This window comes from Cyprinus carpio, chromosome B4 (genome assembly GCF_018340385.1).
Source record: "Cyprinus carpio isolate SPL01 chromosome B4, ASM1834038v1, whole genome shotgun sequence".
Lineage (NCBI taxonomy): Eukaryota > Metazoa > Chordata > Actinopteri > Cypriniformes > Cyprinidae > Cyprinus > Cyprinus carpio.
Genome location: NC_056600.1, coordinates 22,832,385 through 22,859,813, shown reverse-complemented (window position 1 = coordinate 22,859,813; position 27,429 = coordinate 22,832,385). Strand labels below are relative to the sequence as shown.

General features: G+C 39.3%; 1 pseudogene; it reads left to right on the top strand.

Moving 5' to 3' along the window:
- Positions 1-26,185, top strand: part of LOC109111563 — a 49,873-nt pseudogene extending 23,688 nt beyond the window's left edge.
- Positions 26,186-27,429: the final 1,244 nt, after the last annotated feature.

Here is a 27,429-nt window from a genome sequence, read left to right as displayed (position 1 = left end):
CAAATTTATCAGAACAGAACAAGAATTACAAATATATAATTCTTATGGATAAATATAATTGCAGTATATAATAATATAGGCTTATAAACAAAACAAAAATAATAATTAAAAATAATTTAAAGCGATACATTATGTTGGGCTTATCTCTCTCATTCGGGACAAATCCAAACATGTTGCCCATTTGAAGCTAAACTCTTATTCATTAGGTAAAATAGGCTTTGGATTTCACACGTGTTTCAGTATCTACGCAAAAATAATCTCCTCTCTCAGCTTTTGTGGAAGCTCCTTTGTCATAATTGTCATAAAAAAAAAAAAAAATCATAATGAGTAAAATTATGCCAAAGTGGCCCGCTGCTCGCGCCGCATGGCTCGTGAACGACTGCTGTTTCCGATGAATATGTGCGCGTGAGGCACCAGCGCGACCAAAGTCACAATTCACAATTATTGGTCACACAGTAAAGGCATAATTCAAAAATGCAAAGTGTTAGCAGTTTGAAAAATCCAAGGATAATGAAAGTGTTAATTTTTTTTTTTTGTAAATGTTTTAACATTTTGATTTAGATTTGTAGATTGAAACTGAAGATTATTATTATTATTTTTAAACCAAGAATAAACCGAAATGAAAACATTTAGCTTTTAATCTGTATATATATATATATATATTATATATAATATATATATATATATATATATATATATATATATATACAGTATATATATATATAATATCTATATATATATATATATATATATATGTGTGTGTTTTAATTTATTTAATTTATGTTTTATTATAGTTTAATGAAGATATTTACCTTTTAATCTATGTGTTTTTGATGAGTAGACTGTAGCCTAAGACTATGCTATTTTTAATGGCTTTTAAGGATGTTATAATGTATATTATAATGTTATTGTTGTTTTACGTCTTCCTTTCATTTTACAATTACATTCATTTCGCAATCCGTCCCTTTGTGCCACCTGGCGGTAGTTTCGGGAATGATTTTAACACGCGACTGACTTGCATTTAACGCCGCGGCCCTGCGGTGGCAATACCCATTTTGGATGTCAACCTACTGATATATATATATATATATATATATATATATATATATATATATATATATATATATATATATATATATATATCTATATATATATATTAGTGGTGGCCCGTTATCGGCGTTAACGTGCTGCGTTAACGTGAGACTCTTATCGGGCGATAAAAAAATAATATCGCCGTTATTCTATTCTCAAAGTTGGGTTGGGAGCTGGGTCTATACTACTCAAGCTATGATGACTTTCACCGTGATAGTTTAGCGCGGATGTATACCTAGACGAATTGCACTGTAGGAGGCGAGAACGAGTCTTCGAACCTGTGTGTATGCCTACTGTGAAATTACCAAGCTTCCCAAAAAAAACCTTGACAAGACTCACGCCTGTTTCACACATACTCCGTCTGCAGTGCGTCTGCAGTCCGTGTGTGTGTGGTGCAGAAGCAGCACGGACTCATTGTGCTTTCACACAGGACGCGTTTGCAGTCCGCTACTGATCCGCGGCTGTTTAGTCCACAAACACAACATTTGTTCATTATTCTATATAAATAAAGAACTCTTTATTTATATAGAAATAACTTTTAAAAACATCTGTCTGATCTTCCATTTTTTTCACCTAGTTTATGTAATCAATAAAGAAAACCCAACTCAGGTATTCAGGTCACTACATGACGATTAATCCAAAACATAATCAATAACACATGATCACATTTCCTAATGAATAATGGTGACACACAAATTGTGTTTTTCTCCTTTAGTGATTCTGCTTGTTAACATCAGGTGTCTTCAATAATGGTCAATCATCACTCAATTAGTCATCTAATTATCTCATTAACTTTAACACTGCTTCAGTGTTACTTTTAACACTACTTCAGTGTTTATATGAGTCCACACTCAGAGTGTTAAATTAACACTGGAGATTTTGTGTGTATATTTCAAACCATGTAAAAAAAAAGTGTGACTCTTATCACAGAACAGTAACAATCTTTCATAATCATAGACATTAGTTTAAACTTAATAAATATAAACAACTTATTATTCATGCATTTGACTTCTAGGTTTGTATAAGCTGCTCAAGCAAGCGGCAAATCATTTAAACACAACAATTAGCCTACTTTTCTTGTTGGGATATCGCAAATATTTAAAATTAAAGCACCACTGACAGAAACAGTCGACTCTCGTCCCTTTTGCATTTAAATCTTTATTACAAGCAATCGCACGGTTCTTAATGAACTTTGTTTTTCTGCTTTCATAAAAGTGCATAGGCCTATATCATGTTGCCTCGTTTATCTAAAGGTGCTCTTTTTCTTGTTTTAAACCTAGCCAAAAACCCACGTGTTGCGTGTTTAACACAGTAGGCTTTAATTAGTATACATTTATTGTGAAATTACTGCATTTCCGTGTCAATCCATGTTAAATTTTACCGCGAACAATGCGCTGTCATTTTAATTCAGAGCATGCAGCACATCAAAAATAGACTCGGTACGTAAACGATCGCTGCACTGCTGCAGACGCACCGCTCCTGGAACGCACTGACGGACCGCAACAGCGTGAACGCTGGAATCCGTTAACATGGGTGCGTAAAAAAAGAAAATGCAACGCATACGCACTGCAGACGGAGTATGTGTGAAGCAGGCGTAAGGTTGTTTGCAACTTGTGCAATGCGGAATTAGTTTACTAGGAGTTCTTCCAGTCTCAAGTACAGTACCACCTAAACGCAAATCATCCCTTAGCTAATGCGGAAGATGCCGGGCCAAGCAATGTAGCGCAGGGGAAGAAGTCGTCGACAAACTACTATGTTTGAGTGCAGCACAGCTCTATCAGTACCTAACAAGTACATCTTATTGAACATAATTTGAATGCCTTCGGCAGAATTCAAATGAGCCATTTTAATCTAGATTCATCTAGATTAATTCCAAGATTACAGTGAGATTAATCTAGATTAAAAAAAATAATATATGCCCACCCCTCATATATATATATATATATATTTAGATTTTCTATATTTTTGTTTATAAGCCTATATTATCATATACTGCAATTATATTTATCCATTAGAATTATATATTTGTAATTCTTGCTCTGTTCCGATAGTTAAATTTAAAGGATTTGTTGTAAAGTGAAGGGAACGAAAAATATCCTGTTGGTACATTATAACATTATTAGGCCTCCTGTTATTATTTCTGAATGTAATAAAATTCAACTCTCACAAACTTAATTTATTTTTTAGCATTTATATACTAAATAAATACTATTATAAAAAAAAAAAAATTAATTTATTTTTTAGCATTCAGCAAATGAAAACAGGCGCTTAATCGGTTAAAATGTGTTATTGTGGGTTAACAAATTTACATTATATACTTAGAAACAGAGTATGGGCCTAATCTAGGCTATGTTATTAACTGTTTACAAGTTTCGTGTATGTTTTTATCCAGCTTTATTTTTCCATTGCATCTGAAAATGACTTGTGCATCACATTCACCTAGGGCTGGACGATATGGCCAAAATTTATATCACGATATATTTCTTAATTTCGGTCGATACGATATAATTCCGATATCGATATGAACACTATAAAAAGCCTCGTTAAAACTTCCAAGAACGCCCACAACAGATGTCAGTGTATTAAAATTTATGAAAAATGAATTTGCCAAGTCTGACACCTCATTTAAAACCATTTAATATTTTTTGAAAAAAAAAAAAAAAAAAAACATTAATTTTGTATTTAGCCTTCATACAAAAAATAAATGTGAAATCACTGTCAAAAAATCATTTCAGTCTCACCTAATTAAAATTAATATCTTTAACTTCAAACTGTAGGCTAATATATACTACCAGTCAAAAGCTTTTGAACAGTAAGATTTTTTATGTTTGCATTTATTTGATCCAAAATACAGCAAGAAAAGTAACATTTTGAAATATTTTTACTATTTAAAATAACTGTTTTATATTTGGAAATATTTTAAAATGTAATTTATTCCTGTGATTTCAAAGCTATATTTTAGCATCATTACTCTGATTACATGATCCTTCAGAAATCATTCTTATATTCTGATTTGCTGCTCAAAAATAATTTGTTGAAATCAGCTGAGTAGGTTTCTTGATTAATAGAAAGTTTAGAAGAACATTTATTTGAAATAGAAATATTTTTAACATTATTAATGTCTTTATCATCACTTTTGATCAATTTAAAGCATCTCTGCTAAATAAAAATTTCTATAATTTCTTTCCAAAAAAAGAAAGAAAGAAATGATGCTGACTCAAAGCTTTTGAATGGAATAGTGTAATCAAATCAAATGTAATCAAAATGTAATGTTACAAAAGCTTTATGTTTCAGATAAATGCTGATCTTTGGATCTTTCTATTCATCAAAGAATCCTGAAAAGAAAGTACTGAACTCTCTTAAATATTGATAGTCAGCAAATCAGCATAATAGAATGATTTCTGAAGATCATGTCAAGACTGGAGTAATGATGCTGAAAATTCAGCTTTGATCACAGGAATAAACTACATTTTAAAATAAAACAGTTATTTTAAATAGTAAAAATATTTCAAATTTAACTGTTTTTGCAGTACTTTGGATATAGATTGAAACAAATGTGTTTTAGTCAGTGTAAAGAGTATGAAGAGTGCTCTTGAGTTGCTGCAGGAAAAAAAAAAAAAGAAAAGGCATGTTGCTGGAGCCCGGGCTTAAATGCAAACTGATTGTCTGCCAGCAGGAGGCGCTGTGAGAGTGGTAGACCCAGCGGTTTCTCCAGTAACGGCTATTAATTAAAGCAGCTCCGCTTATGAACGCTTCTTTATCAGATAAAATGAAAATGCCTTCAAAACTTTTCTGAAAAACACCCGCGACGTGTTTTGATTTTGAGACGTGCAGTGGTCATATTTATTCAACGAAGTCAAACACCACAAATAAATCAATGTATGGGAAACACTGGTATATAGAAATATCGGAAATGTGCTTAAAAACCATATCACCGTTATTGAAAAAAATTATATCGCGATACATATTGATATTGAATTATTGTCCAGCCCTACATTCACCTCTCGCGTTACTCAGCTGTGGACGATTTCAAAATGTTTGATATAAAGGTTGCTGTCACATTTTATACAGGAATTGTTCATTTAAAAAAAAAAAAAATAGATATATATATATTGTTAGTTTTATGCTAACACACAATCAAGGTCTTCAGATACTATATAAGACACTATATAAGACATTAAGTTCATTTAGACTTAACATGTACTTTGACATTTTACCGTTACAAAACCGTGAGGATTTTAAAGTCAGTTTAATAGTATTGAAATTCAGGTTGAGTCTAGTATAAAAAAAGATTTTAATTGCTTAAATTATTTCTATGAATTAATAAGTTAGCATGACTTTTTCATCATAGCATTTTTTACGAGCTGTATTCCTTTTCTGAAACCAAGCACCCATTTTTTTTCTTTTTTAAATCTGTTAATCTCTCGCATTATTATTCATTTATAATTATTATTATAAATTATTTATTTATAATGTTTATTCTTGAAGAATTTATTCTTTAATAAAATAAGGGACAGAATAAGGGACGATCCAAATATTTGTAATGTACAATAATATAGGCCTATATCTGCCTGCAGTTAAAAAGTTATATTTGTTTTGATTCACCCATTTATGTAGGATACAATTATTCTAAAAATAAAAATAAAAATAAATAATGTCATAAAAAAACGCCATCGGCCTGAATAAATTTTACCATTGTAGAATTGGGGTAGTAATTTAGGAGGTGAAAATACAGTGAAATTACAAATGGCATGGGATTTTAAAGCATGACAACTGAAGGTCTATGAAACGTTTCTATGATGCATTTTTTTTAAACAATGGCAATTAAAGTTTTCAACTAAAATATTATTTCAACCATATAGCCTGTGAATAAATAAAATGCATACTTTTCAGTGAAAGAACACTGAGAGTGTAGGTTGCTTCTGGTGTTTGGATTTGTACTTCAATATAATGAGATCCAAGTTTAAGAATAGCCTACACTAGGTATTTTCTCTCTCTCTCTCTCTCTCTCTCTCTTTAACTCCCTATTTAACAGCATTAACTTACAATGAAATACGTCTTCCTTCAGGCAGACTTAATGTTTTCCTGTCTTGCTAAATGTTGGGTCAGTTAGCGCGAGTCCCGCGCGCTGTGAAGCGGGAGCAGCTGACGGAGGATTCCGCTTGGTCTTAAAGCCTTCCTCAAACACCTATGTTCACAAATAACAATGATTTTCGCAAAAATAATTATCAATTGATAATTTGTTATTATTTTGGTCTAGTGATAATAATAAAATGGGCTGCGGGAAAATAATGACTAAAAAGAGTAGGGCTGCTGTGAGTGCAGGCATGTTTCACCCCAGTAACATGACAACACACAGTTCCTCAGAGCCCCAAAACAGACCGAGTTCAGTTCAGCTGGAGGGGGCTGGGGTAGTTCTGTATAGCTTGTGGGGGTCGAGATAAAGGTGTGAATCTCTTGGTCTTTCAAATGGACAGTGTCTTATGAGGGTTTCAAACTTGCAGAACAGGTTCAGATAGGACAAATGCCTGTCACTTTGGTTTTAGAATTAATGTTAAAGAAAGGTTTTGATCCACTTCAAATGTTGACTACTGAATAGCAAAAAAAAAAAAATGCTACCTGTTGCATTAGGCCTGGGCGATAGGCCTATGGCCTAAAAAAATCCCCTAGTTACTAGTCGTTCATTTGTCATTATTCAACTAATCGCAGGTTTATATTAAATTTACATCTATAATCCATAATGAGCCTTAATATATTCCGCGCTCAAGCACATGCATTAAGTTTGCCACAAAGCACAGGCAGAAGTAGCCCAATAATTGTGAAAAAGGAGACATTTTAATTATTTATTAATAAACAAATGTTTTCTTGTCGGCTGCAAGAATAAATTCACAGTGCTGGCTCTCTCCACATGAACGCGGCTTTAAAGAGAAATACAACCTTCACAGATTACATAATGCTTTCGTTTCTGAATTGATTCGTTTAAAAGACTTTTCAAGCTTTCTGTAGATATATTTCTCATGTATGTGAGACACCCAGATTTTCAGTTATTTCATTATTAGGAAAAAATTTACGTGACCGAGAGGGCGCCTCCCTGTCATGCATGCCTAATAATTTTCGCACAAACACTTGAATATGAATAATAATTCACATTTTGCATATGCATTACAAAGTAAATAATTTTTTTACATGCAATTATCCAAAATAAAACCAAACAAGATTTGTAATGAAGATAAAATATGTAGACAAATAAGAATAAATGCTGCATGTGCACTCAGCATCATGCAGAGCAAATCTTGCACTCTGATATTTTACTGAATATTATACAAACCTGCATTTAAATGTGGCTGCAATTTTTTTTAAACTTTCCTTAAATTATATGAAAGCAAGTAAAGAAGACTCCATTTAAAATCACTGAGGTTGTCAATTAATGAAGCTCTTTTTTACATCGTGTGTATTTCGTTGATTATAATGAGAGAACTTGAGTTTAATCATGAGGACGTTTTTTTTTTTTTTTTTTTTTTTTTTTTTTTTGCAACTTTATTTATGATTTTCAACAAAACATTGACATAAGTTCAGCATTTCTTACAAAGGTTGTGTGAACTTCACCCCCCACCCCCATCCAGGTGGCATCCCCACAAAGAAGAAAACAAGTATAGACAAAAAAAATAAATAAATAAAAAAAATAAAAAAAATCCTAACAATCAGAATGCAGGCATTGAGGAGACTAGGGACGGCAGTCAGAGAAAAGAGCAAGAAACTAAATTACCAACAAATAAAAAGATTCTTGCACTGTAAAACCCGACAAGTAACTTAACTCAAACCGTTTGAGTAAACAGATATCCTTAAAAACCTGACAAGTTAGGTTTACTCAAACCGTTTGAGGAAACCGATTGCCTTAAACCATTTAAGTTTTTAAAACTTAATAGTTATGAGTACTCTGAACTTAATTCAGTTGAGTTCACTGAAAGAAGATATACATTGCAATTAAGTAATTAAGTGATTAATTGAGTGATAATTGAGCATTAGTGATGAACACCTGTTGTTAACAAACAGAATTACTGAAGAGAAGAGAGAAAGGAACTACAACTGACTTCAGGCACAGCCTCACTAAAACCTGACAAGTTATGTTAACTCAAACCATTTGAGGAAACCGATTGCCTTAAACCATTTAAGTTTTAAAACTAATAGTTGTGAGTACTCTGAACTTAATTCAGTTGAGTTCACTGAAAGAAGATATACACTGCAATTAAATAAGTAAGTGATTAACTGAGTGATAATTGTGAATTAGTGATGAACAGCTGCTGTTAACAAACAGAATTACTGAAGAAAAGAGAAACACAAGAACTACAACTGACTTCAGACACAGTCTTAGATAAAATAAACTGAAATAAAATACATTAAATCTCTCAAGATCTGATTAAACAACCCCCACAAACAGCATCACCAGCTCCACTTATTAATAACCAGACTGACTTTATTTCTGTCAGAAGTCTACAGAAGATCTTATTGAGAATTAACTAAGGTTTAGATGTTGATTTATGTTTTCATTTAAAGTAACCATGTTAGAGATCAGTGTTTGCTTTACTTGGGCTCTTGATCCTTGATTTCTGTCTTAGTTTTTTCTTTGGCTGTTGTAACCATTTGTTGTGACTCAAAAGCCCAGAGAAAATATCATCAGGTGTTATACACACACTCACACTCTTAGAAGCTGCTTTTATCCAAAGCAACTTACAGTGCATTCAGGTTAGCATTTTTTTTAATCTAACTTGTACCTAGATGTTGGTTGTTATACTGTATATTGGTGATGATAATCATTGATTATTGAACTGTTTGAAGTCTAATCTCTGATGAAATAGGTGTTGTGTAATTAGTTGGATTGATTACAGTAAAAGTGATTCTAAGAGCCAGTGGTTCTGTGGTAATCAGTTAATATAAAGAACTTTCAAAACAGTTTGGTTTTCTGTGGTGTTACTTAGTCACACACAGACATCAATAATCAGCATATGAACCTCAACAATGGTGACCATAAAAAAATAAATAAAAAAAAAACAATGCAGCAGAGCATGCTGGGAGCCATGGATGGGTTTTGTACTACAATAGTACCCAGCATGCATTGCAGCATGTTTTTTTTTTTTTCATAACCATTGTTGAGGTTCATATTCTGATTATTGATGTCTGTGTGTGACTAATTGACACCATAGAAGACCAAACTGTTTGGAAAGTCCTTTATATTAACTAATTATGAAAGAACCACTGACTTTTTGAATGGCTTTCATTGTAATCAACTGAACTAACTATAGAACACCTATTTAGTAAGATTTTGAACTCTGAACAGCTCCTTAATTGATGATTATCATCACCAATATGCTGTATAACAACCAATACCTGATCATATTTTCTCTGGGTTTTTTGAGTTATAACAAACATGTTTCAAAAACACATGGTTACAACGTCCAAAAAAATAATAATCTAAGACAGAAGTCAAGGGTCAAGAGCCCAACTAAAGCAAACACTGATCTCTAACATGGTTACTTCAAATGAAACAATAAATCAACATCTAAACCTTAGTTAATTCTCAATAAGATCTTCTGTAGACGTCTGACAGAAATAAAGTCAGTCTGGTTACTAATAAGTGGTGCTGGTGATTCTGTTTGTTAACAGCAGCTGTTCATCACTAAAGCTCAATCAGAACTTAATTAATCACTTGATTACATAATTGCAAAGTTTTAAAACTTATATGGTTTAAGTAAAGGCAATCTGTTTACTCAAATGGTTTGAGTTACTGTGACTTGTCAGGTTTTACAGTGTGATATGAGTTATGAACTGTGACCAGGTTCTGTCATATTTACCCTCCAAGCCGTGCACTGTATACCTAATCTTTTCCAGAGCTAATCCCAACATCACCTCTCTAATCCAATGGACGTAAGAAGGAGGGTTTTTCGCCTTCCAGTTCAACAGTATCAGACGGCGGGCATGCAACGAAGCATAAGCTATTGCATTTTTATGGAGGTGGGAGAGCTTTAGCTCATCACGTGCTACACCGAAGATAGCTGTCAAGGGGTCAGGTTGCAGTGTTTCGCCAGATATAACTGACAGTGATTGAAAAACTGATGACCAAAAATCATACAAAGATGGACATGACCAAAACATGTGCCCCAAAGAAACAGGAGAATAGTGACATCTAGGACAGTTCGGTTCAACATTAGGGTATAATTTAGACAATCTGTCGTTTGAGTAATGCAACCTGTGGACAACCTTAAATTGAATCAAGCCATGTCTAATACAGAGAGAAGATGTGTGTATGCGCTGTATGGTATTTTTCCAGATGTCTTCCGGTATCATTTCTCCAAACTCTCCTTCCACGCTGCCCTGATTTTGTCCCATGTATGAGGGCAGCTATCAAGAATTAATGCATAAATTTTTGATATTGCTCTTTTAGTAGGTTGACTCACATTAAGAACCAAATACAGTAGGTCTTTAGAGGGTGGAGATGGGTACCCTGAGAAAAATTTAGAGGCAAAACTCCGAGCCTGAAGGTATCTAAAGTGGTGAGACTTAGGTAAATTATGGTTTTCACATAAAGATTTAAATGAAACAAAGCCATCCTCAGTGAAGAGATCTCGAAAGAAGACCAAGCCACTTCTGTGCCAAGCTGCAAATGAATGGTCTATTTAAGATGGTACAAAAAGATGATTAAACATTATTGGAGAGAAGCTACATGTATTTATCAAATTAAAATGTTTTCTGAATTGACCCCAGATCTTAATTCAATTCTGAACCACCAAATTTGAGTTCAGCTCAGTTAATTTAATATTTAGTGGGAGAGGGGCAGTTAAGATCGAAATCGGAGAAACTGGGAGTGTAGCTTTCAGTTCCATATCAGTCCAGACTGGACCCTCCTTATCTGCGAACATGGTTATCCAGTATGTCAGCTTAACAATATTGGCTGCCCAATAATAGAACAAGAAATTAGGTAAACCCAAACCCCCATCAGATTTAGCTCTCTCCAGGCTTGCTTTCTTCATACGTGCAGGTTTTTTGTTCCATATGAACAAAGAGATACAGCGGTCCAACTGAGCAAAATAGGATTTGGGGAGAAAAATGGGAATCATTTGAAATAAATAAAGAAACCTGGGCAGTACAGTCATCTTCACTGCATTTATCCGTCCTGCCAGGGAGAGTGGAGTTTTTGACCACCTATCCAGATCAGTTTTGGTACGATCTAAAATAGACCTGTAGTTATACTGGAAAATAGCCTTAATTGAGCCAGCTATTTCTATTCCCAAATAAGTAAATTTGTCATTTTCAATTTTAAAAGGCAAATTTTCATAAGTGATCTGTTTTGCCAGATTATTTAATGGAAACAATAAAGATTTTGACAAATTAACTTTATATCCCGATATGTTACTAAACTTTTGTAGCCAATAGAGAAGATGGGGCATACTCTTAATTGGGTCTGATGTCTGTAAAAGGAGATCATCGGCATAAAGCAAAGTTTTATGTTTTATTTCACCCCTGGATATACTCTTAATCCTCCCATCAAATCTGTTAGCAATTGCCAGTGGTTCGATCGCAATGTCAAACAGGAAGGGCGACAGGCAGCAATCCTGCCTTGTTCCTCTGTAGAGCGGAAAGTATTCCGAGATCAGACCATTTGTCCTGACTGCCGCCATAGGTGGCATATAAAACTTTGATCCACCTACAGAAAGTAGGCCCCATGCCGAATTTTTCTAAAACTGCGAAAAGATAGGTCCATTCGATTCTGTCAAACGCCTTTTCAGCGTCAAGGCTCAGAATAACTTCTGGATGTATCATTGAATGGGGGGAAAAATCACATTAAATAGTCTTCTCACATTAGAAAATGATTGCCGTCCGGGAATGAAGCCTGTTTGGTCCTCATCAATAATGGTGGAAATAATAGGGTCTAACCTTTGTGCAAGAGTTTTGGTTAAAATCTTATAGTCACAACACAGAAGGCTTATTGGTCTGTATGAACTACACTGTACAGGATCCTTATCTTTCTTTAGTAAGACTGAAATCGTGGCCTGGGTAAGCGTCTGCGGCAGATTTCCAGTAGCCAAAGCTTCATCATAGACTGATTTCAGGATGGGTGTGAGTTTAGAAGAGAATTCCTTGTAAAACTCCACGGGGAAACCATCCGGACCTGGCGCCCTTCCTGTCCGAGACAACTTGATGGCACTCGCTATTTCCTCAAGCGACAACGGCTGCTCTAGAGATGACTGAGCATCTGGAGAAAGCTTGGGGCGATCCAGCGAATCAAGAAATGAGTAGATCTCTAACGAGTCACTACCCACCTCTGATTGATATAGGGTAGAATAAAATTGTTTAAACTGGTCATTAATGACTCGAGGATTGTGGGATATCGAGTCAGCACCTATTTCAATTCCTGAAATCATTTGTTCAGCCGACTGCTGTTTGAGCTGTAGTGCAAGGAGCCTCCCAGCCTTATCTCCATGCTCATAATATACCTGTCTGGATTTAAAAATATTTTTCTCGGCTTTCCATGTTATAAGCGTGTTAAATTCTGTTTGCAGCAATAATTTCTCCTTAAAAAGATCTGGCGTAGGTAAAAGAGCATAGCGCTTGTCAATATCTGCAATTTTGTCAGCCAGTCCTTTAAGTTGTTTAGAACGCTCCTTATCTCTATGTGCCACATAAGAAATAACTTGGCCCCTAATATAGGCTTTCATAGACTCCCACAAAACTCCCCTTGACACATCCTGAGTGTCATTAAATTCCAAAAAGAAGTCGATCTGATTGTTGAGAAATATTCTGAAGTGTTCACATAAAAGTAATTGGGGATCTAGCCGCCATGTTCGTTGGGGCGCTACATTGCCTGGGAAAACTAAATCCATCTGTACTGGGCTGTGATCTGATATCACTATACTGTGATATTTGGTGCTGGAAATTAAGGGTAATAGCTGGTTATTGACAATAAAGTAATCAATCCTGGAGTAACTATGATGAACAGGAGAGAAAAAAGAAAATTGCTTCGTAGTTGGATTTTTTATACGCCAAGGGTCTGATAAGCCGTAAGAACGATGGAGAGAATTAATAGCCACTGCAGCTGACGAAAAAGTATTGTTCGACCTTACGCTTGACCTGTCCAACTGAGGATGGAGGACACAATTAAAGTCTCCACCTAGAATTAGCTTGTAGGAGTTAAGGTCTGGGAGAGTCGAAAAAAAATTAAGAAAGAATTGTGCATTGTCCCAGTTAGGTCCATAGATATTAGCGAATATTAATGGTGTGTTAAATAGCTTGCCCACTACAACAATATATCTGCCATTAGCATCTGATATTACTTTAGAGTGTTCAAATGGAATCCCCTTCCTAATTAGGATTGCCCTTCCCCTGGCTTTGTAGTTAAAACGAGAATGATATATTTGTCCAATCCATTTACAGCTTAGTCTTTTATGGGAGTTAATGTTTAAGTGCGTCTCCTGTAGGAAAATTACATCAGGTTTGAATGATTTCAAATGACTAAATACTTTGCTCCTTTTAACCATATTATTCAGCCCTTTGACGTTCCAGCTAATAAATGAAACCGCTTTTTGTTGGCTATTTACATTATCCAGAATCATAGTGCCACAATTGATAATGAACCAGTCCTACACGTTGGCTATACCTCAGTACTTCAATGCCTGTTTGAGTCAAATCATAAACCACAAATAAACCCAAAACAAAACTAACAAAAATGAACAGATAAACATAGATAAACCTCTTACCATCCTGGGCCCCTGGGCTGGTCTTCCTTAAACCTGAGACTGCCCTGAAAACTCTCCTCTCTCTCCTAGGCATATAACACGTTTACACTAACTTCAACTCTTACATGAACTCAGCAAGGGTAGAACAAAATGTAATAGGACCCTTATCTCAACACTATTATTGCTACATGCATGCCAGTACCCATCTGTTTACAGGCTGATACGGTTTCAAACATTCAAAGTTGGAAGATAATCCCACAAGAAAAGAGTAAAATCAAATAAAATTAATGACACTGGTGGTAATAATGGGATTAATTAAACAAACTACATTAGAAAACAAAAATAAAAGTACCATTAGGGTTATAGTGACAAATTGAGACTCAGCGCTATCCACACTGACGTGGCAGAGAAAAGGGAGAAACAATGAGGAAGATATTCTTAAATAAAATATTCTCCAGGCCACATGATGTCCACATAAAATCTCAACATATTGTAATAAGCTATGCATTGTCCAAACATAAAATGCATCCAACTGTAGTGTGGCGACGTTTACCAGTCAAAGCCTGCACAGACTACAGCAATGCTAACATGCAGCGTGATACCTGTTATGGTCAGTGAATTAACTGTCACTCTCCCTCCGTTTCCCGTGAACGCAAATTACTCTCAATGTAGTGCTTTGCCTTGATCGGGTCTTCGACAGACATCTGCTCGCCAGCTGGGGCCGTGATCTTTAATGTAGCTGGATACAGGAGATCATATTTCACGCCCGTACACCAGCGAAGCAATCCTCTCACCTCGGTAAAGGCTGCTCTCTTTTTCCTGACGGCGGCTGAGTAATCTGGGTAGATGTAAAAACGCTTCCCATTGTGAGTGATGGGACCTGCTCCCATGGCCTTCCGAAGAACATCCACTTTCTCCTGAAAGTAGTGGAACTTGACGATTATTGGTCTCGGGGCATCCCCATCCTTTGGCCTCAGCTGCAGGCTCCTATGCGCCCGATCAAGCGTCGGCGTATAGTCGAGGGCTAGCGCATCCTTTAACAGTTCAGCCACGGCTCTCTCCGGTCATATATTTCCGAATCCCTCTTCAACACCGATTAGTTTGCAGTTATCTCGCCGCTGCCGTGACTCCAGATCATCGGTCTTATCTACCAACCGGGCAACTTGAGTAGATAACGTATCAACTTGAGCTTCAAGTGCTACAACACGGTTAGCCTGGCCATTAGCTTTCTCCTCAAGATCATCAATGCGGGTTGATAATGTGGCGCTTTCTTTCTGTATTTCTTCAATAACCTTCGCAAACTCTGCGCGCACATTCAGGATTTCTGTCCTTAAATCACTTGCTAAGTTGTCAATTTTTCTTGTGTAATTCACCTGCAGCTGCCATCACAGACGAGTCGATCTTGACTAGCACATTCTGCTCCGTTTGCTTTATGGCAGCCATAATTGCACCGAGATCCGACCCTGACCCCACCTCCGTGGGCGGATCCACATCAGGCAAGTCTGGGGCATCAGGCCCTGGCCTCGGCTTGTGCGATTTAGGCATTTTGAGCAGCCTTGGACTAAAAAAAAAAAAAATTCTACTAATTCGAAGACCTAGGCACACTAGAGACAGGTTCGCACCGAAAAGGAGAGTGGGAAAATTAAATAAATGTTCAATCCAAGCAGAGCTCACAAGAACACGTCTTCACATGTCGCTGCTCAGCTGCGCCCATCATGAGGACGTTTTATTAATCCGTCCATTCTTTAGAGTTTCAATGATTTAGTTAAATCGTGCAGGTTTAATTTATTCATTTCTTGTTTTAATTAGGCCTAAATAATGGGAGCGAAATTATACAGTGCCTCACGTTTTACCAAGATAAAGAAAATAATTTATAAAACACGCAAGCCTAGCTCACTATGCTACCACTCTTAATGCTCCGATGCAAAGTAAACCACAATTTCTTTTGAATAATATAACACACAATTCATATTATATAAATAATACTGCACGCTATTTAAATGTGTCAAATCTAAAATATGGTGTAGAGAAAATATAAGCACAGGCTCATAGGCTTGACATTTATCCTGCTTGAATTCGTTCTAAGAAACGCGCATATCTTCATAAGGACTAAACTTTCATCTGTGAATATTAAATATTTTTTCTTTCATTTTCCCCGACTGCAGTCAAATATAACACATCGGTGAGGCAAAACTGACGTCTATTTGTAAAAATGTGCTTTGATGCGCTTGTTTGAAAACTTGTGATTAAAGTGCCACTCAGCGGTCAAAAGCTGCAAATGCACTTTGCAGACGCCGCGGCGGCGGTATGAGCGGCGGTAGAAGCAATGTTTTGGATGGCCACCTACTGTATAAACAGCTATCCTTTTAATTAACAGAGTGGAATAATCATGACTAATAGTATGCAAACGTAAAAGAAACCAAACTGGACACAAGCACAGGCGTTACTTCTTGCCCAGCTGTTAATGAAAACAAGGATATAATCAAAGGAGAATTTGGAGTTAGGATAACCTCCAAAACCAAAGGCGATACCTTTATAAAAGCTCATTGTCAACAAATGTTTATGTTCAGAGGCAGATTTCCAGCAACAGCTTTTTTAGGATAGTTTGTGGTTTGATCTTAGTGTCTTAGGAGCAGTGTTGCCAACTTAGCGACTTTTCAGACCCCCTTAGCGACTTTTTCCGAAAAAATCGACTAGCGACAAATCTAGCGACTTTCTTGGACAAACCTTATTTAGTCTCTGAGACTCTCCGGTACTACCGCACAAGCGCGAGGTCTCTCTTTCCCAGCACACGCCTTTCTCTCTGCATCTGTTCTGGGGTGCGTTTCACGTACAACTACATAACTCGCTGATTAACCACCCTAGTACGATGCATCGTTATGGAAACGAGCTAGTCACGACTGTTTCCCGAAACCATGGTACTGGTGTCGCAGATCCATCGTTCAAACTATGTTGGTTTGAGCTGTCGTTCTTCTTCTTCTTCGATCTAATGGCTGACTGGAGCCATGAGCACATACTGCCACCTAACAGTAATATGGTTTTATTTGATCTTTTTAATATTTAATATGGTCTTTTCTTTGACTCGAGTAATAGGAGTCGAGTAATAACGAATCATTCATTTGTTCTGCAATATATTATATACATATATGCACAGAGATTTAAAAATGTGCTCTTTTCTGATCCCAATGTCTATAATTTCACAATTTCATATAAATACCATTTCTTATTTAATATTGATAGGCCTACATAAGCACAGTTGAAAAAAGTTTTTAAAAACTGTGATGTAGTGTTGTGGACATCTGTTGCTTATTTTGTTTAATTTTTCCTATTTAAGTCTCCTTGCCATTCAGCCATGTGTTAATGAAAATGACACAAAAACCCCATTTTTCAAAGCATGAAATTGCAGTTCTTTTGGAGGAGGTGGAAAATAATAAAGGCCAGCTATTTTCAAATCTGAAAAAATACTGCATTACAAATACTGACAAAAATAAAATCTGGGCAGAAATCACTCAAAAAATAAATGATGCTGGCTATGGATACGAACAAAGCCCAGAAGAAGTCAGGAATAAGTGGGGGGACTTCGCAAGTGTGAAAAAACGGAGAGCTGCGGCACATAAGAGGGAAGCAAACAAGACTGATGGGGTATCAATTCAGTTCCTCCTCTCCCTACAGAGGAAGAGAAAGTTTTGGCCATCCTGGGGCCTGTTGCATTGGAAGGATAGGATACCTTTGAGGTATAGATACATGTGCATCAACCAGGCCTTTGCCTTCAAAGTTCAGGCCTCCAACATCAGGCCCGTTCCACCCTGGGCCTCTAACATCAGGCCCTCTCCAGTCTGGCTCTTCAACATTAAGCCCTATCCACCCTGGGCCTCTAACATCAGGCCCTATCCACCCTGGGCCTCTAACATCAGGCCCTTTCCACCCTGGGCCTCTAACATCAGGCCCCTATCCACCCAGGGCCTCTAACATCAGGCCCTCTCCACCCTGGGCCTCTAACATCAGGCCCTCTCCACCCTGGGCCTCTAACATCAGGCCCTATCCACCCTGGGCCTCTAACATCAGGCCCTATCCACCCTGGGCCTCTAACATCAGGCCCTCTCCACCCTGGGCCTCTAACATCAGGCCCTCTCCACCCTGGGCCTCTAACATCAGGCCCTCTCCACCCTGGGCCTCTAACATCAGGCCCTCTCCACCCTGTGCCTCTAACATCAGGCCCTATCCACCCTGGGCCTCTAACATCAGGCCCTCTCCAGTCTGGCCCTTCAACATCAGGCCCTATCCACCCTGGGCCTCTAACATCAGGCCCTCTCCACCCTGGGCCTCTAACATCAGGCCCTCTCCACCCTGGGCCTCTAACATCAGGCCCTATCCACCCTGGGCCTCTAACATCAGGCCCTTTCCACCCTGGGCCTCTAACATCAGGCCCTCTCCAGTCTGGCCCTTCAACATCAGGCCCTATCCACCCTGGGCCTCTAACATCAGGCCCTCTCCAGTCTGGCCCTTCAACATCAGGCCCTATCCACCCTGGGCCTCTAACATCAGGCCCTCTCCACCCTGGGCCTCTAACATCAGGCCCTCTCCACCCTGGGCCTCTAACATCAGGCCCTATCCACCCTGGGCCTCTAACACCAGGCCCTCTCCAGTCTGGCCCTTCAACATCAGGCCCTATCCACCCTGGGCCTCTAACATCAGGCCCTCTCCAGTCTGGCCCTTCAACATCAGGCCCTATCCACCCTGGGCCTCTAACATCAGGCCCTCTCCACCCTGGGCCTCTAACATCAGGCCCTCTCCACCCTGGGCCTCTAACATCAGGCCCTATCCACCCTGGGCCTCTACATCAGGCCCTTTTCCACCCTGGGCCTCTAACATCAGGCCCTCTCCAGTCTGGCCCTTCAACATCAGGCCCTATCCACCCTGGGCCTCTAACATCAGGCCCTCTCCAGTCTGGCCCTTCAACATCTGGCCCTATCCACCCTGGGCCTCTAACATCAGGCCCTCTCCAGTCTGGCCCTTCAACATCAGGCCCTATCCACCCTGGGCCTCTAACATCAGGCCCTCTCCAGTCTGGCCCTTCAACATCAGGCCCTATCCACCCTGGGCCTCTAACATCAGGCCCTCTCCACCCTGGGCCTCTAACATCAGGCCCTCTCCACCCTGGGCCTCTAACATCAGGCCCTATCCACCCTGGGCCTCTAACACCAGGCCCTCTCCAGTCTGGCCCTTCAACATCAGGCCCTATCCACCCTGGGCCTCTAACATCAGGCCCTCTCCAGTCTGGCCCTTCAACATCAGGCCCTATCCTCCCTGGGCCTCTAACATCAGGCCCTCTCCACCCTGGGCCTCTAACATCAGGCCCTCTCCACCCTGGGCCTCTAACATCAGGCCCTCTCCACCCCGGGGGCCTCTAACATCAGGCCCTATCCACCCTGGGCCTCTAACATCAGGCCCTATCCACCCTGGGCCTCTAACATCAGGCTCCTCTCCACCCGGGGCCTCTAACATCAGGCCCTCTCCACCCTGGGCCTCTAACATAAGGCCCTCTCCAGTCTAGGCCTCTAACATCAGGCCCTCTCCAGTCTGGCCCTTCAACATCAGGCCCTATCCACCCTGGGCCTCTAACATCAGGCCCTCTCCAGTCTGGCCCTTCAACATCAGGCCCTATCCACCCTGGGCCTCTAACATCAGGCCCTCTCCAGTCTGGCCCTTCAACATCAGGCCCTATCCACCCTGGGCCTCTAACATCAGGCCCTCTCCACCCTGGGCCTCTAACATCAGGCCCTCTCCACCCTGGGCCTCTAACATCAGGCCCTATCCACCCTGGGCCTCTAACACCAGGCCCTCTCCAGTCTGGCCCTTCAACATCAGGCCCTATCCACCCTGGGCCTCTAACATCAGGCCCTCTCCAGTCTGGCCCTTCAACATCAGGCCCTATCCACCCTGGGCCTCTAACATCAGGCCCTCTCCACCCTGGGCCTCTAACATCAGGCCCTCTCCACCCTGGGCCTCTAACATCAGGCCCTATCCACCCTGGGCCTCTAACATCAGGCCCTTTCCACCCTGGGCCTCTAACATCAGTCCGTCTCCAGTCTGGCCCTTCAACATCAGGCCCTATCCACCCTGGGCCTCTAACATCAGGCCCTCTCCAGTCTGGCCCTTCAACATCTGGCCCTATCCACCCTGGGCCTCTAACATCAGGCCCTCTCCAGTCTGGCCCTTCAACATCAGGCCCTATCCACCCTGGGCCTCTAACATCAGGCCCTCTCCAGTCTGGCCCTTCAACATCAGGCCCTATCCACCCTGGGCCTCTAACATCAGGCCCTCTCCACCCTGGGCCTATAACATCAGGCCCTCTCCACCCTGGGCCTCTAACATCAGGCCCTATCCACCCTGGGCCTCTAACACCAGGCCCTCTCCAGTCTGGCCCTTCAACATCAGGCCCTATCCACCCTGGGCCTCTAACATCAGGCCCTCTCCAGTCTGGCCCTTCAACATCAGGCCCTATCCACCCTGGGCCTCTAACATCAGGCCCTCTCCACCCTGGGCCTCTAACATCAGGCCCTCTCCACCCTGGGCCTCTAACATCAGGCCCTCTCCACCCTGGGCCTCTAACATCAGGCCCTATCCACCCTGGGCCTCTAACATCAGGCCCTATCCACCCTGGGCCTCTAACATCAGGCTCCTCTCCACCCGGGGCCTCTAACATCAGGCCCTCTCCACCCTGGGCCTCTAACATCAGGCCCTTTCCACCCTGGGCCTCTAACATCAGGCCCTCTCCAGTCTGGCCCTTCAACATCAGGCCCTATCCACCCTGGGCCTCTAACATCAGGCCCACTCCAGTCTGGCCCTTCAACATCAGGCCCCCTCCTGCCTGGGCCTCTAACATCAGGCCCTTTCCACCCTGGGCCTCTAACATCAGGCTTCACATTTTCAGAGGACAATAAGAAGAAACAATGCCTTAAGTTCAGTTGTTAGCTACACTGCATTATTATGCTGTTGGAAATTTTATGGAGGTGGTGGGTGATGGCCTGGGGCTCAGCAAATCTTCAGTCAGCAAAACTGTGACAGCAGTAACACCTTTGCTGTTACAGCTTATGAAGAACATCCTGATTTCCCCCCAAACTCCTGAAGAAATCCAGCTGGCCAATCAACAGTATTGACAACATCTCCAGAGTTATTGGCATTACTGATGGCACCCTTATCCCAGTGTCAAACCCTGTGGTAAATGAGCCCTTGTACATTTACAGGAAGAGATATCCAGCCATTAATGTTCAAATAGTGTGTGATCACAAGGGTATGTTCAATGACATTGTAGCAAAATGGCTTGAAGACTCTTTGACTCTTTTGTGTGGGTCACTTCTGCAGTTTGCAGGTGGCTGAAGAGGGTGCATGGCTTTGGTGATAGCTGCCTGCTGGGAGACATACATACACAGTATATATACTGTTTGCAAAAGTATTTTTTTTATTAAGTGTTCATTTAAGTCTGCGGGGCAGGGGACATTTTGGCAAGTGAAAACCTCTAACATACTGTGTTACCAATATTGTTATATGAGAAATATGCGTTTATGTATGTTTTAAAATACTCACTTGACAAACTCACCTTTTCTTCGCACAAACGAAATGAAGGCTGTGTTCCAATCGGCATGATTAATGCTTTCAGAGGGCACTTCGAAGGGAGAATAATTGCGAGGACCATGCTGCTATATAGTTTCAAACTGAATTTGTGATTTAAATATTTAAAGGTGAATTAGGTAAGATCTACGCACCACAACTTTCTTCCAAATCACTCAGAGTGGATGGTGAAATCTTCGAAAGGAATAGGGCATAGGGTCGATATCTCTGAACAGAACACAGCCCAGGTGCGGCGCAATCAACAACGTAGACACAGCAAACTAACGACGAACTATGACTCTAACCACAGGTGAAGAGCTGTTGTTCCAACGACACGAGTCTGTGATGTAGTTTGCGAATGTTCGTTTGAACTATGGTTTCGGGAAACACAGAATCGTTGAACTACGTTGGGAATGACGGAACTTGCGACCATAGTTGGCTAACGATGCTTTTGGGAAACGCACCCCTGTTCAGCAGAGAGGAGCAGCACTTTCAGTTAAAACATATTCTGTTGCTTCTAACTCTATTTTACATGCAAGTATAGCCAAAATCACAGCACAACCATTGTCTTAATCGTATGTGTGTTTGATTTCATTAGACAATGTCGTGAATAGGATTTTAGTGCAGATTAATATCTTTGAGAGCTGGTTATGTATTCTTAATGGACCGCGTTTCAGTCATTTTAATATTCATTCCATTGTCTGACAAAGAAACATTAAAATATAATAATAAAAACAGTTTTATTGAGAATTTGGCTGCATTTAAATGCAGTATGTGAGCACTGGAGGCAAGACAATACGATGCACTTACGTCATGAATATGCTAATTAACGTATGACGTCATCTAACGACATTTAGCGACTTTTCAGGTGGGGTTTAGCTACTTTCCATTGAAAGAAGTTGGCAACACTACTTAGGAGTCCTCTTCACTGCTTTTCTCCTAAATCAGCAAGTTATGACCTGCTTTTAGCCATAAGATGTTTTGTGAATAGAATCATGGAAATAGTTGGAGATGTTCTTCGTCTCTGTTTTGTACAAGGTCTTGTTTTTCTATATCTATGTATAGTTAAGTAATATAAGTCGAGGAAGAAGTGTGCTGTTTAGCCAAATATTAGCACAATTGAAAATGTGATGCTGATTTTATGAAATTCATAACAAATGTTAATATTTAGTGACTTATTAAAAGAACAGTATTGTCTGATTTGCTTTGTAGCACCAACAAAAATGGTTCTGGTCTATTTACACTAAGAGCAAATCTGGTATGGCTTGACATCGTTTAAAAGACAGCTATTTGAGACACATGGTGACAAGATTTTGACACGATCGACCCGAGTTTGAATCCACTTAATGCTAAATCTTTTCCCATCACACACTGTTTGCAATAAGTATTAATAGCATCTAATTACTAGCACTTGTTGCAAAGAAAATACTACTTTTTTCCCTGCATGGTGTAAATAGAATTTATGGCTAGAGAGTTGCGTCTCTGCGATTAACATTTGGTGAAGCTGCGTTTTGAACGAATCAACTGAGAGAATGATTCAATTACATTCACACTGAATGAATCAGTCCTTTTGAACGAACTGAGTGATTCCATGAATCTTTCATTGAGACAGTGATTTGCCACCACCTACTGGAGGTTTTAGTTTAATATTTAAAAACATATTTTCCTCATCATTTTATATTTCTACGTTTAAAATGTTGTATTTAAAACATTAATCTCATAACAATATTTACACATTTATAGTTGTTTTAAATGCATTCATGCCACCCATTTTAATTTAGAGGTGGTTAACATACAAACAAGACGTCAAAGATAATATGCCCCTTAAGTATTCCAAAGAGTTTAGATTAAGTTACTGAAATTTAGTAATCTAACAAAATACTGTAATGAAATACATTTTAAAAGTAACTAAATATTATAATATAAATAAATATTACTTTATGCATAATCATACCCAGTCACAAACTATGTATGCTTATGCATAAAGTAATATTTAAAATAATAAATAGATCTAACAACATGGATCATAAGTTCAGTATTTCTGTTGAGAAGATAAGTACACTGTTGACTGTCTGTCTCGAGCTCCAGAAAACCAGTGATGATGTGGTTTTGAGAGTTACAGACTCGAAAAACAAGAAGGCTGTTAAAAAGACCATAAAGTCTAATGCAAAGAACCATCTCAGCATATGGACGGTTCTTCAGAATGATACGCTTCTAAACAGAACTGTCACCACGTGTAAAGAACCGTATCTTTAGAGTAGATTCTATTTCATTACATCAGGCATTAAACTAGACTTTGTATTTAATCAAAAAGCTGCCTCACGGACACTTTTGATTATTTTAAAAGATAAAGAAAATGAATTCAATTATTTTCTTCTCTTTGTAGGAAGAAGGCGCTGGTCTATGGATAAACCAACGACATGTGAGTATAAACATTGAGAAATCTCTTGATTCTCAGTCAGTCTGTTGTAGCTCATTGATGAGCTCGTATTCTTTCTCTCACTGTTCTTCAGTAAATATGAGACTGGTGCTGGTGGGAATCACTGGAGCAGGTAAAAGCTCCTCCGGAAACACCATCCTGGGCAGACAAGCCTTCAGAGTCCTCACAAGCCCTTCATCTGTGACTAAAGAGTGCTCGAAAGAGACAGAGGATGTGGCTGGAAGAGAGATCACAGTAGTAGATACACCGGGCATGTTTGACACCGATATTTCAGAGGAGGAGCTTCTGATACAGAAGATCAGTAAGTGTATAAACATGACCGCACCTTGACCTCACGCCATCATCCTGGTCATTAAAGTGGATATGTTCACTGAGGAAGAGAAACACTCAGTGGAGAAGATCAGAGCCATATTTGGAGAAGAAGCAGATAAACACACCATCGTCCTCTTCACTCACGGAGATGAACTGACCGGCTCTATTGAAGAATTCATGGAAGCCAATGAGGCTCTGCAGGAAATCCTGAGTCGCTGTGGGGGAAGACATCATGTGTTCAACAATAAAGACATGGAGGATCGTAATCAGGTGGTGGAGCTCCTGCAGAAAGTAGATGCTATAGTCACTGCTAATGGAGGTGAACATTACACCAGTGACTCTTACCAGGACGTGGAGCTCATGCTGAAAACTAAACCAGAGGAACTGAAGAAGCTGTATGAGAAGAAACTACAAGACATACAGAGAGACCTGGAGACCAGATTTGCTGAAGAGGTGAAGAAACTCCAGGAGAGAATAGAGACACTGACAGCGTCTGAGCAAGAGAAAGAAGACAAGATCAAAGAGCTGGAACAACTGAACAAGTATAAAATGACAGAGTACAAGCGTTATTATGAAACCAAGCTCAGAGAGGCCAGACAGCAGGCAGAACAGACCTGTACTCATCCAAATATAATACAAAAGATCTTTCAGAAGATTCTCACAATCAAATCTTAATCACATTCTGGTCATATGTCTATTTGTGTTAGCCCCAGTCAAACACACCTGAAGCATCAAGGCGTACAGGATTGTTGATAATTACAGACTGGTGTGTTGGAGGATTTAATTACATTGGAGCTGAAGTCTGCAGAACAATACGCTTAGAAACCCCTGCTGTACAGTATGTGTCACATTTGTAATATGTAGAGCCCGACCGATATATCCTTTGCCGATTTTATCAGCCGATATGAGCCTGTCGCCAATATATCAGTATCAGTGAATATGCCGTCGATATGAACATTTTTTTACAGAATATATAATGCAGATAATATGCTTGAAATGGTGTAATTACTTAGTTTGTCCAGCAGAGCGTGAACACTTTAAAGCTTAAGTCTATGGAATACCATTGAAACTTTGAATGGCCACATCTCCGTAACAGCGTGACGAAACCGCACCAAATTCAGGGGATCCCTTCAGCTCGAGGAACCCTCTCGAACGAGTGTAGGTCTAGAGGTTACTCTTTCGAATGAGACCACCCCCACATCAATAGCCCCCGGGGTTCAGAAGTTATGGGTGGTTACATTCACGGTCCGGCGCTGACTGATCTAGCGATCCCGAGGGCTACCGACGCGCGGAGGGTGAACTTAAATTGTATTTATTTCACAAAGGTATATTAGCAGTGTGTAGCTTTTCATTTCTTAAACAACCATGGTGATCATTGCAAAAAAGTACCAGTCAAATGTTTGGACACACGAATGGGAAAGTGTCAAACTTTTGACTGGTACTGTACTATAATATACACCAAGAATATTGACCGGTATATCAATATCAGCCTTTTTTTACTCCCTAATATTGTTATCTGCCTCGGCGTCAAAAAACCCATATCGGTCGGGCTCTAGTAATATGTACCATTTGACTACCATTTATCATTTATATGTACCATTTATCTATGAACTACAGTCTACAGCAAGTTCAAGTTGAGTTTTATTGTCATTCTGCTACATGTGTGGACATACAGTGGAACGAGTCGTGCCTCACAGGACCACGGTGCTACATAAATACAGACAATCAACAATGAAGTAAAACAGTATAAACCTATACACAACTAACCTACTGACAGATTTTGACTATAAATATATTACCTTCACTTTTTTTTTTACTTTCACTTTTTTTTCACTTTCACCTTTTTTCATATTATAGATAATGTTTATCTATACATAGACTTAAAAATACAAACTACGAATGCTTCACATAATACTAAAGCATTATAGATAATAGCAGTGGTTCTCAATCCCAGTCCACATTTTGTATGTTTCTCTTATCTCTTCAGAGGTTTGTTATATTTCTTGTAAATAAGCATTTGTACTGTAAATAAAGAACTTGGTACAGTTGTTTTGTCATATTTGTTCTTGTAGGCACATATTTCTTGAATTATGTGAGAATTTATTTTAGTGACCGATATTATTAGCAGCAGGAATCACAAATAAGTTGGTCCCACTTTATATCAAGTGTCCCTAATACCTGTGAACTTACATGGTAACTAGATGTGTACGTAGCATGTAACCAAAGTACACACTGGTACACATTATCTACAGCTGTAATGCTTGTGTAACTACTCACATGTAACAACCCACTGAATATAATGTGTACAAATGTGTAACAGGACATTGGTAACAACACTTTTTTCACTTAACTTCACGTAACTTCATTTTGTAACAACATGTACTCTCACAAGTTTTCACACTTCCACACGGATTCTTCAATACTGCAGTTACCAGTTTGAAATAGCCTGAAAATTAATGGAAATCATGATGATTCCTGGCAGCCTGGCAGTGCTAACGCTGAATTATAAAGTTTCACCTTGTGATACCAGTGTACTTACATGGTAAATCCTCAGGAACTGTACAATCAATATAAAGTGTAAAATGGTCAACTTACTGTGTAATATGTAAAACCTAATCCTCTGTGTAACACTTTAATAAGAGTGTACTTACATGGCAACACTGCAGGAACTGTCCACTCAATATAAAGTGTAAAATGGTCAATTTACTGTGTAATATGTAAAACCTAATCCTCTGTGTAACACTTTAATAAGAGTGTACTTACATGGCAACACTGCAGGAACTGTCCACTCAATATAAAGTGTAAAATGGTCAATTTACTGTGTAATATGTAAAACCTAATCCAGTAGAAAGTATACCTGCGGTATAGGAGTATAGTAGAAAGTATACCTGCGGTACAGGAGTATAGTAGAAAGTATAGCTGCGGTACAGAAGTGCAGTAGAAAGTATAGCTGCGGTACAGAAGTGCAGTAGAAAGTATACCTGCGGTACAGAAGTGCAGTAGAAAGTATACCTGCGGTACAGAAGTGCAGTAGAAAGTATACCTGCGGTACAGAAGTGCAGTACACAGCAAAATCCCCAGTGTTAATTTAACACTCTGAGTGTGGACTCATATAAACACTGAAGTAGTGTTAAAAGTTACACTGAAGCAGTGTTGAAGTTAATGAGATAATTAGGTGATTAATTGAGTGATGATTGACTATTATTGAAGACACCTGATTTTAACAAGCAGAATCACCAAAGAATA